Source organism: Cyanistes caeruleus, chromosome 29 (assembly GCF_971803275.1).
Source record: "Cyanistes caeruleus chromosome 29, bCyaCae1.hap1.1, whole genome shotgun sequence".
Taxonomy (NCBI): Eukaryota; Metazoa; Chordata; class Aves; order Passeriformes; family Paridae; genus Cyanistes; species Cyanistes caeruleus.
The window spans coordinates 3,379,883-3,396,623 of NC_141729.1; the positions used below are offsets into that span (position 1 = coordinate 3,379,883).

At 46.8% G+C, this 16,741-nt stretch overlaps 1 long non-coding RNA gene across 1 annotated transcript; it reads left to right on the top strand.

Annotated features, from left to right (window-relative positions):
* The first annotated feature begins 1,446 nt into the window (after window positions 1-1,446).
* Window positions 1,447-16,420, top strand: LOC111938789 (uncharacterized). The gene is made up of 2 exons (XR_002869084.2): window positions 1,447-1,536; window positions 14,738-16,420. It is a non-coding gene; the product is annotated as an uncharacterized LOC111938789 (long non-coding RNA).
* The last annotated feature ends 321 nt before the right edge of the window (window positions 16,421-16,741 follow it).

Consider the following 16,741-nt stretch of genomic DNA (forward strand, 5'->3'; position numbering starts at 1 on the left):
TTTTCTTTCTTTTTTTTTGAATTTTTCGTTTCTTCTTTCCTTATTTGCATTTTTTGGGTTTTTTTTTTTTTGTGGTTCTCACTAAAAAAATCCTATCCCTGCTGTGAATTCCTTGATTTCAGCAGAGCAGCTCCACATCCTGCCTGAGCTGGGACCACCTTTCTCCCATTCCTGAGCCTTGTAACAAATTCTTCCTTGAGCTGGACAAGAATTCTTTCTGAATTCCAGAATTTCTGCCTGTTGAAGAGCAAGTGAATTTTCCAACAGGTGGGCTCAGATGGGAAGCAGATCCCTGCCAATGGAGTCAGGTGGATGAAACATTCCTTGCCTGGGATAAAAGCAGCTTGGGAGGTTTGAACATCCTTGGGAGCGTTCTGTTTCCCAGCTCAGCGCTGCAATCTGTTCAAAACAAGCTAATTTTAGGGCTTGGCTGGTGGAAAGGAGCCATTTCCTTCATCTTAATCCCACATTTCCCATGTGTGGTGTGCGGAAGTTTGGGATTGACCTGTCAGAGATGTCACGGGATGGAAAATAAATGGGTTGAGATGATTTTGGGGGTGGTTGGGTTTGATGGGGACCATTAAAATCACGGAGCAGAAGGATTGGGATGGGATTGTGGATTCCAAAAGTGCACTGGATGTGGGAATAACCGGGTGACTTGACGGGAATGGGTTTATCATTCCTGAAAGGATCATTTTCCTCAGCTGGATTCAGCTGGAGCAGATTGAGCTCCCTGAGCTGGGTGTTCGCCTGTCCCAGGGCGCGTTGGGAACCTCCACAACTTCACTGTGTGCTCTGGGCAGGGATTCCTGCTGGAAACGTGGGAGATGGAGCGTTTATTCCAGGTGGGAATGTCAGGGAAAATGAGCCTTGGAACTGATCCTGGAGCAGGGCTGGGATCCCGGGTCCAGCCTGTCACTGAAACAGGAACGATTTAAAGAGGAAAGAAAAGCCCCCCAAAACACACAAAGGTTGTTTCTGCCTCCTCTGCATCTCCACCGTGGCCAAAACCGATTCCCATCCCAGTTTCCATGGAAGGGGCGTCCAGTCAAAGCACATTTGGCAGCTGCTCCCGCTCCATTAAATAACATCAGGCTGGAAATACAAATACAAAAGAAGGGAAAACAGCTCCATTTGCATCCAATTGCAAATTCCACTGATACAGAATGGAAACCTTTTGTGCTGAGAGTCAGAAATCTCCTCTGACAAGTTGATGGAAGGAGCTATGAATAGTAAACCAAGAATTTCAGAATTTGTTGCGATTTGGAGCTGTGTTTTTCCTGAGCAGATGCCTTTGCTGCCTATTTCTGTGTTGCCTTTTTTTTTTCCCCTCTAACTGCTCTACCAGTGATTTTTGCAGATGGATCTGGGAATTGCAGCATGACCTGAGCTGGATGGTTTGGAAGCTCTTGGGTACTTCCAATTTTTTCCATAATCACTGGGATATGAAGATGTTTAGCACTTGTGAAAACCTGGTTTAAGAGCTTTTCCCCGGCGTGGTGACTCCTGAGGTTCCCTGAAAATTTCCAGGAGCAGGTGAGCCAGCAAAGGTCAAATCAATTGGGTAGAAAACAAACAGGCTGATAAATTCTTTGGAGGTGCCACTGCCCTTCAAAAAATCACTTGTTTTACCCTGCAGGCAACAGAAAAATATCAGAAATAATTGAAAATGGGGAAATTGACAGCGGCAAAAAAAAGGTTTTGCTGTAATCCATGGAGCCGGTTCTGTGGGAATGTTGTTTATCCTCAATCAGTGGAAGTCCATAAGATATTGAAGGTTATGAAATATTGTATTCCAGACCGGTAGAAACTGGAGGGAGGAACGGCTGAACGCTCTCACTTGTGTTATGTGGTTATTCCATAATTATTTCTGGACTAAAAAGAAGGATTAGTCAATTGTTGAGGATCAAATCCACTTCAAAATAGCAAAAGGTTGTGAATTTCATGAATTACGAAACGTTTTTATGCCTTACTTATACCCCAGTTTAAAATAATTTGGGAACTGATTCAGCTTGAGGAGGTCCAATCCCAAGGGTTTTTGGGAAGCTCAGCTTTCCAAAAGGATCTTACTTGAAAAAAAGGATCCCTGTTTTGAGGGTAGAACTAGAGAAATTTTCTGAAAAATGAGTTTAATTAAAGCATTGCAGGTGGCACCCTCTGGAGCCTTTGGTTCCTGGGATCTCCAGGAAAGTTCACTGGGAAGTTAAATGAACTTTTTGGGGAACATTTAATTAAGGGGCTATTTCTGGTTGATGCCCCATTTTGGAGCGTCAACCTATCCAGAGTCTGGATCCACATCACTTCCAAAGTCCTGGAGCGTTGGATCCCCTTCAAAAAGCCTTCTTTTGGGTGTGTGGGCTGGGATTCAGCCTCTTCTCCATTCCTTAGGCAAAGATGAGTCTTCCTTTGCATATTTCATGCCGTGTTCATCCGTTGCCTGTCAGGATTCTCGGGGAACTTGGCTCCTTCACCGGGGAGTTTGAATCATGACTTTTTGCCTTCTTTGTGCTGCAGGGGAAGAGCAGATTGGAGGCAGAGAAATCGGATTTATTTGGCTCTTCCAGAGGTGCTGCTGGCTGTGCTGGTCAGAGCCCAGCTCTGCTGGTGGGTCAGGTGTTGATTTTCCAAAGTGATTTTATTACTGAGCACAATTTCTGCTCTAAATGGAGGTGAGCGGTTTTCTTTTCTGAGCCGTGACCCTGCAGTAGAAACTGAACCCCAAATGGCCCTGCAGAGGCAGCAGCAGATTTCAACGAGGGGGTTTTGTGTCCTGCAGGTCACCCAGAGGTGTCAGGGGTTGTCAGGGCTTTGTCTCTCTGTTCCCAGGTGGAAGGTTGGGATTTGGGGCACCTCGGTGGAGTCCTCACCGTGGACCTGAACCCAAGGTCAAAAATTCCACTGATTTGGATTAAACACGAGGCACAAAGAAGTTTTTCCTTGGATTAACCTGCAGCTGTGCCGGTCCTCAGCAGCAATGTGTGACAAATGGATTCCTGGAGCCTGTGGAAGCTGCCAGGCTGGGGCCACCCAGACAATTCCCAGGAACGCCTGGGACTGTCCGTGGCACCGAGGTCTCCTCAGGTCCGCTGCTTGTTATCCATCACCCTTTGTTGTGGCGATGAATGAAGCTGCTCCAGCCCTCTGGCATTTCAAGCCATGCCTCCTCTCTCTTCTTTTCTCCTCCTTTCTCTTCCTTTCTCTCTTTTCTCTTCCTTTATCTTCCTTTCTCTCCTTTTTCTCTTTCTTTTTCTTTCTTTCTTTCTTTCTTTCTTTCTTTCTTTCTTTCTTTCTTTCTTTCTTTCTTTCTTTCTTTCTGTCTTTCTTTCTTTCTCTTTCTTTCTTTCTTTCTTTCTTTCTTTCTTTCTTTCTTTCTTTCTTTCTTTCTTTCTTTCTTTCTTTCTTTCTTTCTTTCTTTCTTTCTCTTTCTCTCTTTCTCTCTTTCTTTCTCTCTTTCTCTCTTTCTCTCTCTCTCTCTCTTCTTTCTCTCCCTTTCTCCTCCTTTCTTTCTCTCCCTTTTTCTTTCTCTTCTTTACCTTCCTTTCTCTCCCTTTTTCTTTCTCTTCTTTCTCTTCCTTTCTATTCCTTTCTATTCCTTTCTCTCCCTTTCTTTCTCTCCCTTTCTCTCCCTTTCTCTCCATTTCTCCCTTTCTCTCCCTTTCTCTCCCTTTCTCTCCCTTTCTCTCCCTCTCTTTCCCTTTCTCTCCCTTTCTTTCCCTTTCTCTCCCTCTCTTTCCATTTCTCCCTTTCTCTCCCTCTCTCTCCATTTCTCCCTTTCTCTCCCTGCCCAGTTTTCCCCAGGTTTTCTCCTTCCCGGTGCCGGTGTCGCAGCAGGGGCTGAGCCAGGATTTGGATCATCCCCAAACTTAAAGACAAAGCTGAGTCTCTCCCGGTGATTTGCATGAAACTCTTCTTTCCCATCCCATTAGAGAAAGACTCATTTCTTCTGTAAAAATAACACTGAGGGCATCCCGCTGCTTCCCCCCAACCCTTTGTTATTCTTTTGTGGGATTGTGATCCGATGCTGTTCCTAATAGTGGCTGAACCCACAAGGATATCAAACATTTCATCTTAGTTAAAAGCAGCAAAATTCTCTGAGAATTTTCCCCCCTCTGTGTACACATTAAACTGCATCAGATCAAAACTTCCTTTAAATGTTTGGTATCGTGGAGATGTTTTTCCCTTTCATCCCAGCTGAGGCTTTTGTTATTCCAGGCACTGAATAAATCTGTTCCTGCCCTTAGGAACTTAATTGCATTTTTGCTTTTTGTTGTAAATATGCAAACAGGATTTTTCCCGTACTAAAAGTGGAAAATGAAGTAGGAACAGATGAAATTTGTCACGTTTTAAGCAAAAGTTGGGGCACCTGCTCCAGCACAATGCCAGCCCGGTGTCCTGGAGAGAGGAGAACTGTGGAGGAGAGGAGGTCATGGCAAGGTTTTCTCTTCTGGGGATTTATCAAAGGAGATTTGAAATGTGGAGTTTTATTTCAGCCCGTGCTGTTTCCTGTACAGACATCTCCTAAATGGGTCATTGTATTTTATCAGCAAAACACATTGTTGGCATTGTCCAAACACTTCTCAACAATCAATATTATCTTTTCTGAGGGGAAATAATAACATTTTGTGCATGTCTGGAGCCCAAGTGATTTTCGGTGCTTATCTCCACTTTGTTTTCTCTCCTCCTGCAGTAAATTCATTCACTCTTTACTGGGATACAAATTGATCCATAAACATTTCATTACCGGCAAATGCTGCTCCTTCCATCGAGTATTTTATTTCTCTCATTTTAATTGCATCCAAAGCTGAGCATGGGGCTGGCAGATAATGAAACCAAAGCTGCCATTAACAGAAATGTGAAACTGTATTTCCTCCCTATTTTTGAAGTAGCTTTTCTGCTTATCGTGGCAATCTGCTGCTCCACTTCTCAACCCGACAAATCTTGTGTCATTTTTTCCTGCTGAACAGCCTGGGTCGGCCACAGGAGGAGGAGGAATTCCAGCCAGAGGAACTGAGTTTAATGGATTTCCCTCTGGCAGCCAAGGAAAGGGAGTTTGATCTCCCACTCTTGGGCACCTGCCCTCAGTACAGAAGTGTGTATGAAGAGGAATGATTGCTGCCACTCCTGCCAGAGCTCCCAAAAAAACCCATCCACTGTGGCTTGGGAAGGAGAGGGCACTCCTCCATCCTAGGGTGGGTTTGCTGCAGGAATTCCGAGGCAGGGAAATTTTTTCTTATTAAACTGAACTTAAGGAGTGTTTGGACAATGCTCTCAGGCACAGGGCAGGATTTTTGGGGTGTCCTGTGCAAGGCTAGGACTCCACGATCCTGAGGGGTCCCTTTCCAGCTCAGCATATTCCGTGGCTCTGTGGAAGTTTAAACTTGAGCATCCATCCAGCTCCAAGGGGCTGGAAACCCATCCTGACGGCTCTGGCTGCTCCAGGGAGGAGCCCAGCAGGGGCTGCAGCTTTGTGGTTGTGATTGTGGGGCCCACCTTGGCCATGAACGTGCTGGGGCAACACAACAGAGGCGCCACTTTAGTGTTGGGAGGGAGGAATCGGGGAAAAATGGAATGGCTTGGGTGGGAAAGAAGCCCAGAAATTATCTCATTCCACCCCCTGCCATGGGCAGGGACAGCTTTTACTGCCCCAGGGTGCTCCTGCCTGGCCTTGGACACTTCCAGGGATGGGCAGCCCCAGGAGAGGCTGGGCCGTGCTCAGCCTGCCCTGGAGCCGCTCTGCTTTAGGAGGAACACTGAGAAAGAACCCACAGGGCCCAGGCAGGGCCTGGACACTGCTGGAGCAAGAGGAACAAGCAGGAAAAGTTTCTCTGGGCAGTCCCAGGAGGTCGTGGTGGAGCAGAGGACTGGGATCAGCGCTGGGGCAGGAGTCTGCAGTGATCCATGAGAGCTGGGTTTGTTAAAGGCTCTGTGGATCAGAACAGAGCTCTGTGCGAAGAGAACGGCCCTGGAGCTGTGGAAGTGCCGCAGCCTCGAGACAGAAATGAGTAACTGCCTTGGGGAAGCTTTTTCCGAGGCTGGAGAGGGGGAGAGTGCTGCATTCAGCCTGAGCAAATGGTGACAAATGGCCCTGCAAGTAACTCCTGTATTAGGCACGACATTATTGTTAAGCACATGTTTGGATCAGCAAATTCCTCCTGTGTTTGGGAGCTAAAGGACAACGTGAATCCCTCTGAGCTGCACTTTCCAGTGCTGGCATTAAACTCTGCTGCTGCTCTTGCAGGAGCTGGCATTGTCCACAGAAGAAATCGGAATTTGCATTATGGAACAGCAATGTCTGTTTTGATTAAGAACAACACTCTCCCCTGCTATCCTGTTTCATGAATATTTAAGTTAATTAAGCCCAGCAAAGATTTCATTTCAGCTTAATGACTTCTAAATGTGACTTCTTATGTCTGTGGAAATGAGTGAGATACGACAGGCACAGCTCTTAATACACCTAATTATGGAATTGATGCATTCCAAGGATATGGGGTGGTGGGGATTTGTCCTTAGGAAATGTGGCACCCCTGAGCCTGTGGTGTGAGCTGGGGTGGCCTGGCTGGGGGCCAAAGGGGCTGCCACAACTGGAAAAGGGAGAGAAAATACAGGAAAAGTCTCACGGGTCAAGACAGGGCTGTGACAAAAGCTTGGGACAAACTTTGAGCGATGTCACTGCGGTGCTGAGTTGTTTTGGGGCACAAAAAACCAGAGGGTGTTAGCTCATCCATAGGAAACCTGGACAGGGACGAGATCAGAGATGCTCTCGAGATTTCTTACATTTCAGTAATTTGGAACAGAGGGGTTGCGGGGAGTGATTCTGGTTTGTAGAAAATAGGTGGAATTTGATTTGATTCTTTTTTTGTCAGGTAATTAAACATCCAGCCCAACTTACCAAACTGGTGGTTTTGGGATGAGTGAATTGGAATTCTGCATCAGAATTGGAGAAATGGTTGGATATGCTTGGAAAATTAGTCTCTTTAAGCTTAGGTGTAAGGGGGCCTTATTTTAAAAAAGCACCTAGACAGAATTATTGTCTGCTTTGGAAAATCTGACTCCCATTTTCTCAGGCATCGCTGAACCTCAGTCCCAGGTAATTCAGAGCAGCTGATATTACTGGTAATGGTGGTTAAATACAGAGTTTATCCTAATGCTGACGCTGGCATCAAAAGAACCATCTCTAAAATCACCCCTCTCAGGAGTAATTCCAGAATCCCATTAGTGACTGGGCAACCTTTGTGCTCAGTCCTGAAAATGAGAGGATTATCTCCCCCCAAAAAGGTCACAGGCGGATCTGGGGTTTGTGGCTGGTGGCAGAGAGCCTTGGGGAGGAGGAATTCAGAGCAGTTCCATGTATCCTGTGCAGGCTCTTCAGCCACTCCTGACAAATTCCTGCCCTGTTCTTCCCAGGAAAAACCTGAGTAACACCTGGGGAAAAGATCCCTCATTTCCTTCATTCCTTGGCCACTGTTTGAGTGGAAGGCTCGGACATTCTGTGTTTAGAAAGATGGGTTTGAGAGGAATGGCCTGGAGTGACAAATCTTTGTTGTTCTTTGGTGGTTCTGTGGGACGGGCAGGGAATTCCCAGGAATCCCTGGAGGAGCACGTTCAGAACGATGCCCCAGCAAACTCATCCCATGCTTGGGCGCCACCCAAATCTGATGAATGAGGCAGGGAATGAATTGTTGAGCATTCCCAGGTTCTAGCACTATTTGATTGGGTTTTTTTTTCCTCCATCCTAATCCTTACAAGTGTGGGGGGAGCGGATTGAGATCCTGCCTTAAACTGATGGGTCTTGACTCAATTTAAATCCAGCTAAGAGTGTTAAATTGACATCTAAGTAGGTGAGTCAAGTGCTAAGTCTCTTTCAGAACAAGCTGTAGGTGTGTTGTGATTCCAATTTATTTCTTTATAACTCCGCTAATGGGATAAAGCGTACGAGGGGGATGGAAATGCTGGGATGACGAACACCGAGGGGATGGGGTGTGGTTTGAAGTGGAGGCTGCATGGAAATGACAAGTGAAATCAAGCAGATTAAAAGGATCTTCTCACCTGATGTAAGGTGCTCTCCAGGGGGCTGTGCTAAAAGAAATCAAGAGAGGGGCCCGGCCTCTGAGTTAGTCTTGATTTTTATTCTTGGACTCAGTCTTCATTTTTATTCTCTGACTTAGTCTTCATTTTTATTCTCTGATTTAGTCTTCATTTTGATTCTCTCCTCATTCCTGCTACCAGTTCTCCCGTGTGCTTTTGGGAATAGGAATTATTTCCTTTTCTTTTGCCCCTTTCGCCTCCAGTGAAGTGAACTCTGTTCCTGTGGACACCAAGAATTCCCTCCCCACTGAAAGAGAAATCCTCTTTCTGAGGATGGAGCTTTGCTTAGAGCAGTACCAATGTTGATATAAAGCAGCGAATTAACGAAGTTTGGTATCAAATGTGACAATGGCTTGGTGGGGTAGACTTGGGTGCACTCTGTAGAGGGAGGTGTCAGAGAGAATTTGGGGGGACCCAACAAGGACCCCCTGAACCCCTTCCCAAGGGAGTTCTGGTGCAGCTGGATCCAGGCTTACTCCTAGGTTTGGTCAGAGGTTTGTGTCCGAAGATTTAGATGGACACAATCAATCTATTCTGTCAGCCAAGATGTTGAAGTTAATCTTTGAATTAACTGTTAATCCCAGCTGCTGATCCCTTCCCAAGAACCTTTCCTGGTAAGGAATCACTCAACCTTTGAGGAGTAACTGAATGTTACTCTTGACCTTCAAGAAGTAACCTTGAAGATTACTCTCAACATTTGAGGAGTAATTTTGAGAGTTACTCTCATCCTTCGAGGAGTAACTTTGAGCGTTACTCTGGGCCATTGAGAAGTAACTTTGAGAGTTACTCTTATCCTTCAAGAAGTAACCCGGAGAGTTGGTCTGGACCCTTGAGAAGTAACTGAAAATTAATCTCAACGTTTGAGGAGTAATTTCAAGAGTTACTCTCGACTTTTTGGGAGTAACTTTGAGAGTTACTCTTATCCTTCAAGGAGTAACTTTGAGAGTTACTCTTATCCTTCAAGGAGTAACTCTGAGAGCTGGTCTGGACTTTTGAGAAGTAACTCTGAAGGTTACTCTTGAGCTTTCAGGAGTAACTTTCACAGTTACTCTCAACCCTTGGGGAGTAACTTTGGGAGCTACTCTCAGCCTTGGAGGAGTAACTCTGGGAGGTCCACGAACCCTGGACTCGGCGATATTTATGGTGTAGGATGGTTGACTCCCCATCCTATTTGCAGCTGTATTTTGGGTTGGCCCCTGCCCAACATCCCCTCAGCTGCTGAACATCACTGCCCTCAGATGCTGAGAGAGATTTATGACTTGAACTCTTTTCTTGTGGTCTCTGGGCCAGATGGAGCTGTCATGACCACCCTTCCCAGCAGGAAAAGGGGGAGCACAGATGGTTCCCAGGCAGAACCTGTTCCCCTTCCCCAGGCACTCAGAGAATGAGGCAAAAATATAAACCTTGTCTTGTCTGCTCCCAAAAAGCACCATTCTGTGATGAAATGAGGGATTTGAAGCCTAAATATTTTGCCTTGGCACTATGCAGGACCACCTGGTGTTGTCTTTTGCCATGACAAAGGGTCTGAGGGACCTTTGGGATTTATTGATGTGTGTAAAATAATTGGAGGCCCAAATATCATTTTTAGAGCTGGTGGCAAAACGTAGATAACCCCCCAAAACTGTTCTTTGGATAAAGCAGATTTGTATTTCTTTGGGGACGGATGGATTAGGAGCTGAGTCTTGCGAAGCGTTCTCAGTGTCAAAATTAGAACTTGATATTTTGCCCCTAAAATAAATGAACCTTTTCAAGAGGCTGACTTTTAACCAACTGCTGCTTCTTCAAAATTCTTTATGGTCTCGAAGTCGGATGTGCAAAATCCTGTCAGGTGTCCCAGTGAATAGATGAAAAACTTCCTTTATTTTTATAGTAAGGCATCTCTTTTTGGCTTAAAAGTATGAGGCAGATGAAAAATGGAAATATTAGAAGCCTTTGTATGGAGAAGTGTCTAATGAGGCAGCTTTATCTGCAGCAATGAGGAGATTTGTCTGTGAAAGGAGGTTGAAAAAGCCTTAAATATGTCGTTAGTGCTAATCTGGGGTGTTTGATCTGGCCAAGGATCTTAATCTTCAGATATTTCACAAGCACTGAGACAGATTGATGCCTCAGTTTGTCTTGCCTTAACTTTGGCTGTTCTGCTGCTGCTGTGCTGATCCCCAAGTTCAATGAACCCATTGAAGCTGTGTTCCAGAAACTCAGCAGAAAATGGCTTTAAGTTCCTTCAGATTCTGAGTTAATCTTAGAGGAACTCCTTGGATTGTAACAAAACAAACAAGGGCTCTAAGAATCCTTTTCATTTTTGAAATTCAGTTTATCACAGTGGGGAGCGTGATGTCTGAGATTTTATAGATTTGCTCTTGAGGTTGTCGTGTTTTTAATTGCATTTTGTGAAATGTTTTCTGTAATAGTGGGTGGGGGGAAGGTGAGGGAAGGAAATGGGGAGAGGTGAGGGAAAGAAATGAGGGAAAGGTGAGGGAAGGAAATGAGGGAAAGGTGAGGGAAGGAAATGAGGGAAAGGTGAGGGAAGGAGATGGGGAAAGGTGAGGGAAGGAAATGAGGGAAAGGTGAGGGAAGGAAATGAGGGAAAGGTGAGGGAAGGAAATGAGGGAAAGGTGAGGGAAGGAAAAATGAGGGAAAGGTGAGGGAAGGAGATGGGGAAAGGTGAGGGAAGGAGATGGGGAAAGGTGAGGGAAGGAAATGAGGGAAAGGTGAGGGAAGGAGATGGGGAAAGGTGAGGGAAGGAGATTTTTAGCCTTTTCAGTGAGATTTAGGCAGAGGGAATGCCTTGTGTACTCGTTTGACAACAGCAGGGACTGTCAGAGTTATATTTAATGGCTTTTAAAGTCATTGTATCAGAGCCTGCTCCCCAAGTCTGAGGTATTTGCTCCATCCCAGAGAAAATGCACGTTCCCTGCAGCAAGGCACTGTGCAAACTCATCAGCTTTGCTATTTAGATTATTGCCTTCCGCCGTGAATCCTTTACAAGGAGCCGTGTACTATCAGCAGCCCTTGTTCTCTTCGTTAGCACTGTCAAAGCAGAGTGGATGGGCATAATTACCGAGGAGTTCTGGGCTGCTGAAGTGGATAATGAAAAGTGCCACTGACACAGTCTTTGCATGCCATTAAAAAAAATTAAGGTAATGATTCAACAGGCAGAGTTTCACCTGTGCTGTTGGTAGAGCTCTTCGTTCCGCGGTCCTCCCAAAAACGTGTCATGCTGCCTTCACTGTTCCAACATCCCAGCAGAAATGCCCTGTGCTCTTTATTTACGGGTTTATCTCAGCAGCTGAAGGATGAGGATTCCCGTTGCTGTCGATTCTTGGGGGTTTTTGAAGTAAGAAGGTTGGTTTTGAAAGTTTTGTTGGGTTGTTTGGGTGCAGGGGGGTGTTATGGCACGAGGCTAGGTGGGTATGAAGCCCTTTGGATGCTCACACCTTGTGTGACTTTGGCTCAAGTTGTGTCATGAATCATGGAATTGTTGAGGGTGGAAAAGACCTTTAAGCTCATCAGGTTAAACCAGCACCACCACACTCGCCACCAAGCCCTGTCCTCAAGTGTCACATCCATGTTTGAACACTTCCAGGGGTGAGGACTCCACCACATCCCCTGACCGCCCTTTCCATGGGGAAATTCCTGCTGCTGCCGACCCTGAGCCTCCCCTGGCCCAGCCTGAGGCCGTTCCCTCTCCTCCTGTCCCTGTTCCCTGGGATAAGATCCCAAATCCCCCCAGCTGTCCCCTCCTGGCAGGGAGTTGTGCAGAGACAGAAATTGCCCCTGAGCCTCCTTTTCTCCAGGCTGAGCCCCTTTCCCAGCTCCCTCAGCCTCTCCTGTTGCTCCAGCCCTTCCCCAGCTCCATTTCCATCCCTTGACACATCCCAGCCCCTCCACATCTTTCACAATCCTTAAACAATATCCTGGAGTTTACTGACTGTCACCTGCTGGTGCCCAGGGTGTTTTAAAGCCAATCCCATTCATCTCAGGCTAAAGGCCATTCCTCAGCCACTCCATAAAGCCCTTAACAGCCTGGCCCCGCTGCACTTCCCGGGAAGATGTGACACGCTGGATACCTGCTTGCAATTTCCCCCGTTAAGCCCCTTCATTTTCCCCCGGTTATTTCAGCATCCAGCTACTCCCTGCTTTGTGCAGGAAAACCGTTTATTTTTTAATGGAGCTCAACATTTCCAGCTCAGGCAGCAGCCAGTGGATAACTTCCACTTGTGGAACATTAAAAATCATAAGGAGGAGATTTTGGAAGCGATTTGGTGCGGAGCTAATGACACCTCTGCTGTTGACTTCTGCGGGGATGGATGCAATAAAAAAATCACAAAGACCAGCAAGAAGACATCAAGGATTGCCTCAGGATTGCCTTTAGATAGTGAAAAACCTTCCCTCATATTCATCAGCTTAATTTACATCGAGAACTCAATTTATAGACTAGGTGAGACTTTTTTTTCCCTGTGCCTTTAAAAGCTCCCCAGAATTCTTCATTAAATCCTACAAGGAGGTTCAAAACACTTAAAAATGCATGATTAATTTCTCTGCTGTTCTGTAGGGCTTTTACTGAATTGTTCAGCCTTGACTAGGATGTCCTGGGAGAATTGTGACAGAATTACTCAGAAAATTTCATATTCAGGGAGATTTTATGCTGCAGATCTTCTTGCTCTGAAACACAGCTCTGAGAATGATGATAAGGAGGGGAAATTGTACAGGGAGGTTTGCTCTGCAAACATCTCTTCCCTGCTAATGTGAATTAATGCAGTTGGTAATAGTTGATGAAGATCCATTGCAATCTAGGAAAGCCTGAAAATGAGGAAGGGTGTGGATTAATAGGACCGAAATTTGGCAGTCCAGGATCCTTGTAAAAGATCCATCGATTCAGCTACTCCAGCTCAGCGCGGTTGAAGTCAGTCCCTTTCATAACCCGACGCAGTGGTGGTGTGAAAGAACACACTGGGGGTGTCAGAGCGAGCTGATATTTAATAAAATACCTTATTTTTGGCACTCTGTGAAGCTTCCCTGCACTGTTGCTCCCCAGTGTTTGCCTGGGGACTCCAGGCTGGCAGGAGGGCCTGGGGCTGAGCAGGGCTCTCCGCTCTGGAGGAGAAGGGATGAGCGGCTCCAGCGGGCACTGCCAGCAGGACGTGCCAAGCCCTGGCAGCCAGTTTGCTTTGGGAACAGGACGGTTTTCTCCCTCCCTAATGAGAAAGCCATACATAATATCATGCACGATGACAAGGGCCAAATCCACCCCTGCAGTCAGGGCTGATAAGATGAAAGGCTGCAGCAGGGAAGAGCTGTTGTACATGGAGTTCACGTCCGGAGCCAAGCGCAGCGTCTGTAAAAGATGATGTCTCGTTCATGCAAAGCAGTTTGAGGCTCTGCTATTGAATTTTCATATGGAAAAACACCCTGGTCAGGCTTGAATTCCCCAAGGAGACCTGGAACTCGGGGTTGGGATGGGGCAGCTGTTACAGGGGGGCAGAAAAACTGCAGAGAGGAAAGAATTCCGCTCGTGCCTCCCCTGGAGCTGGGGCCTGTCCCCTTCGTGTGTGACTCGTGCTGCAGAAATCGAGGCTTTGATAAACACCCCCAGGCCTTCAGCAGCACTGAGGGATTTATCAGCCTCCTGTGCCGCTCTGGCTGCAAATCCTGTGCTGGAACATCTGGAGCTGACACACCAGGCTCTGCTCAGCGCAGCTGCTTTAGTCCTTATCAGGGAATTCTGCACGAGTTGCACTCGAGCTCTTGTTGTAGCAAAAGTAACTTCTATCTGCGAGTGCGGATCGGGGTGTGAGGGTATTATCAGGACCAGAAAACATCTTTAACAGCCTCTCTCTGCAAAGTTTCCCATAAGCCTCTTTCTCTCAGCATGTGCAGGGAGTGAAATCCACAAGGAAGCTGGAGGCATTTTTCCTGCAGCTTCAAGTCTCGGGCCGTGCTTGGAGCATTTCAGAGTGAATTTCTTGGCCACTTGAAAGGCCCAGCCTGCTCCCACTGTTCCCTTTGTGCTCGGGAGAGGAACGGGAGCAGAAATAGGTTAGGGAGTAAATGAGAGTGGTGGTGGAGACGTGGAGCTGCCTTGATGTATTTGCTGCGGACGTTGAAAAGATGTTCCCTGTGTAAAACACGGTGCAGGACGAGCTGGGAGCACGGCGAGTGTGAGCTGCTCTGACATCTGCTTCAAACCATGATGTCAAAGCAGCTCCACCGTGCCTGAAAGCTCCTGAAGTGGAAAGTTCCTGTTAGGTTTGGTGATTTGGAACAACACTCGCAGGGAGACAGGGATGGTACAAGCCCTCAAGGCTTTACCTGAACACGCCTGTGCTTTTCTTCTGCTTATTGAATTTTGGGGTTGTTTCTTGACAGCCTCAGCATCTGCAGTAATTGGCTTCCTCGGCTCAGATCAAACAGTTTAGAAAAAGGGCTCTTAAACAGAAGATATCTGCATAAAGCAGCATGGAAAGCAGCAGCTGGCTTTAAAGAGCCTTTCTGTTCTTTGTGCTAAAAGTTTGTAGCGGATTGTGCACCCTGGTAAAGGAGCAGCTCGAATGCTCAGTGTGAGCTTTGCTCTGCAAACTTCATTTATTTGGGGTTTTGTTGGAGGGTTTCGCTGCACGAGGCTTTAGAAAAGGTTATCTTGGTTTCTGTACAGGAAATTCTGGCTTGGATTGGAGCACTGGGCCCAAAGAGATGGCGACACGACTGAGAGCAGACCCAAATCTCCCGGATCTTTCCAGAGGGCTGGAGATCATCCTGTGCCACAGAGGGGCTGCAGGTGCTCGGTATCTCTGCAAACCAGGCTGCTGCGCTGGGATTTCCATCAAGTGCCAAATCTGCAAGGGATTTTTATTTTGGTTTTTTTGTGTGTGTGTGAACAACCTGTCCTTTGCTCGTGGCTCCTTGGCTCCGTCCCCTGGATCCTGGAGCGCTCCCGATAACTCGTGTTTTTCCCTTGCTCCAGTGGAGCAAACAGCTCAGTGGAGGCTCCAGGAGTGTCTTCTCCAAGTGCTGTAGCTCAGAGCGATGTCACTTGAATGGCTCTTAAAATTAGGTCTGTCTGGGAGAGAATCATTTAAATTCCACCGTTAAAACTCCTGGTGATTGAGAACAAACGAAACTGCTGTGGAGGCTTCAGGAACTCACTAATGGCTGGAAAGAAGAGGGTCAGGGTCTGGTTGGGAATCGTTTAAAACCCTTCCCTCCCCATTACTCACTCTTTAAGTGACACCTTGATAGTTGCACGAGAGTAGTTAAACATGAATTGTTAATACCACCAGCTTTTGTAGGGAAGGCTCTTTTTGCTCCCAAATGAAGCTGATTTATTTTTGTGCTGGTTCCCACCAGTTGTCGAAGCCATTAAATATCCTTAATTGCCTGGAAATGGATTCACATAATAGAGTCCTGGTAATTCAGAGATCTGGGAGCTGGGGCGTTGGTGTTTCAGTCAGGGCTCCCTCGGGAATGACGAGCCTGAAATCACCCAGTGCCTCTCATTCCCTGGCTTTTGATGGATCAGCAGCAGAGGTTCTGCAGTCTGGCTGCAATCACCCTCAGAGGAGCAGCTGGAGAGCTCACCAGCTGTGTTTCTGTGTGTGCTGAAAAAAAAAAACCACCTTGGGACTTCCAGGATTCTGGGCAGAGCAGTTCCACAGCTGCTGGAAACCTGGAATTGTGGTGCTATCACAATTTGGGCTGAGACACCTCAGCAGGGGTGCCCGTGAGGGGGGCAGTGCACTGAAAATGTCAGCAGTGGGGATAAATTGTGATGTTCCAGGTGTGCTTTACATCTTTTTTAAGAGTTTTTAGTTTTCTGAGTCCATTGAAAAGAGATTCTGAGACTGAGATTGCTCTACAAAGCTGATTTCCAAGTCTGCTTGCTCTGTGTCTTCTTACTGCCCCATTTACCCAGCTGTGGTGTAATATTGCTATTGTAATATTTGCTGCCTTCTTAAGCTTGATTTTTGTGTCCAAACTCCAGGATTTAGCCCTGCTGCCTCCAGCTCTGCGATTGGGAACTTGCAAAGGGAAACCACTTTGTGTTAATAAGCAGGAAACAAACCCAAATCTCTCAAAAGTTACCGTTTTCCTCGGAGAACAAACTCACAACGTGATGAGGTTTCTCTTCAAAGTGTACATTGTTCACTGATGGTCCCTGGAGTGTTTTGGGAGCTGCTTTGGAGCTGTAAAACCTCTGGATTCTCCCTAAGAGCAAATGCTGGAGGGCCCCTGAGCTGGCTGGGGGTGTTGGGGTGTGGGGCAGCCTCTCTGCAGAAAATCCCTTTTTTAAATTAACACTTCACCCACAAATCTTCCAACAGTGAGCTGCTCATAAAAATCAAAACAGAATTAAAATAACAACTCTTCATCAGCATCCTCCTCTCCCTTGCCATGACCTCAGCCCCTTTCCCACCTGGAGCAGCCCCAACCCCAAGGCCAGAGAGGAAGGAGCAGCATCTCTGCAGAGTTTCCAGCAGGATCAAAAGCAAGGATGCTGCTGGGATGAAGTGGAAAATCCTGTGCTGCTCCAGCCCCCTGCCCAGCTGGCAGCAGCTCCAGCCCTGCGCGGGTAAAACCCTGCTGGCAGCGTTGGCATTCCAGGGCCTTTCTCCAGACTGGGCCCAACACTCTGACATTCCTTGGTTTGTGCTGAGTTCCA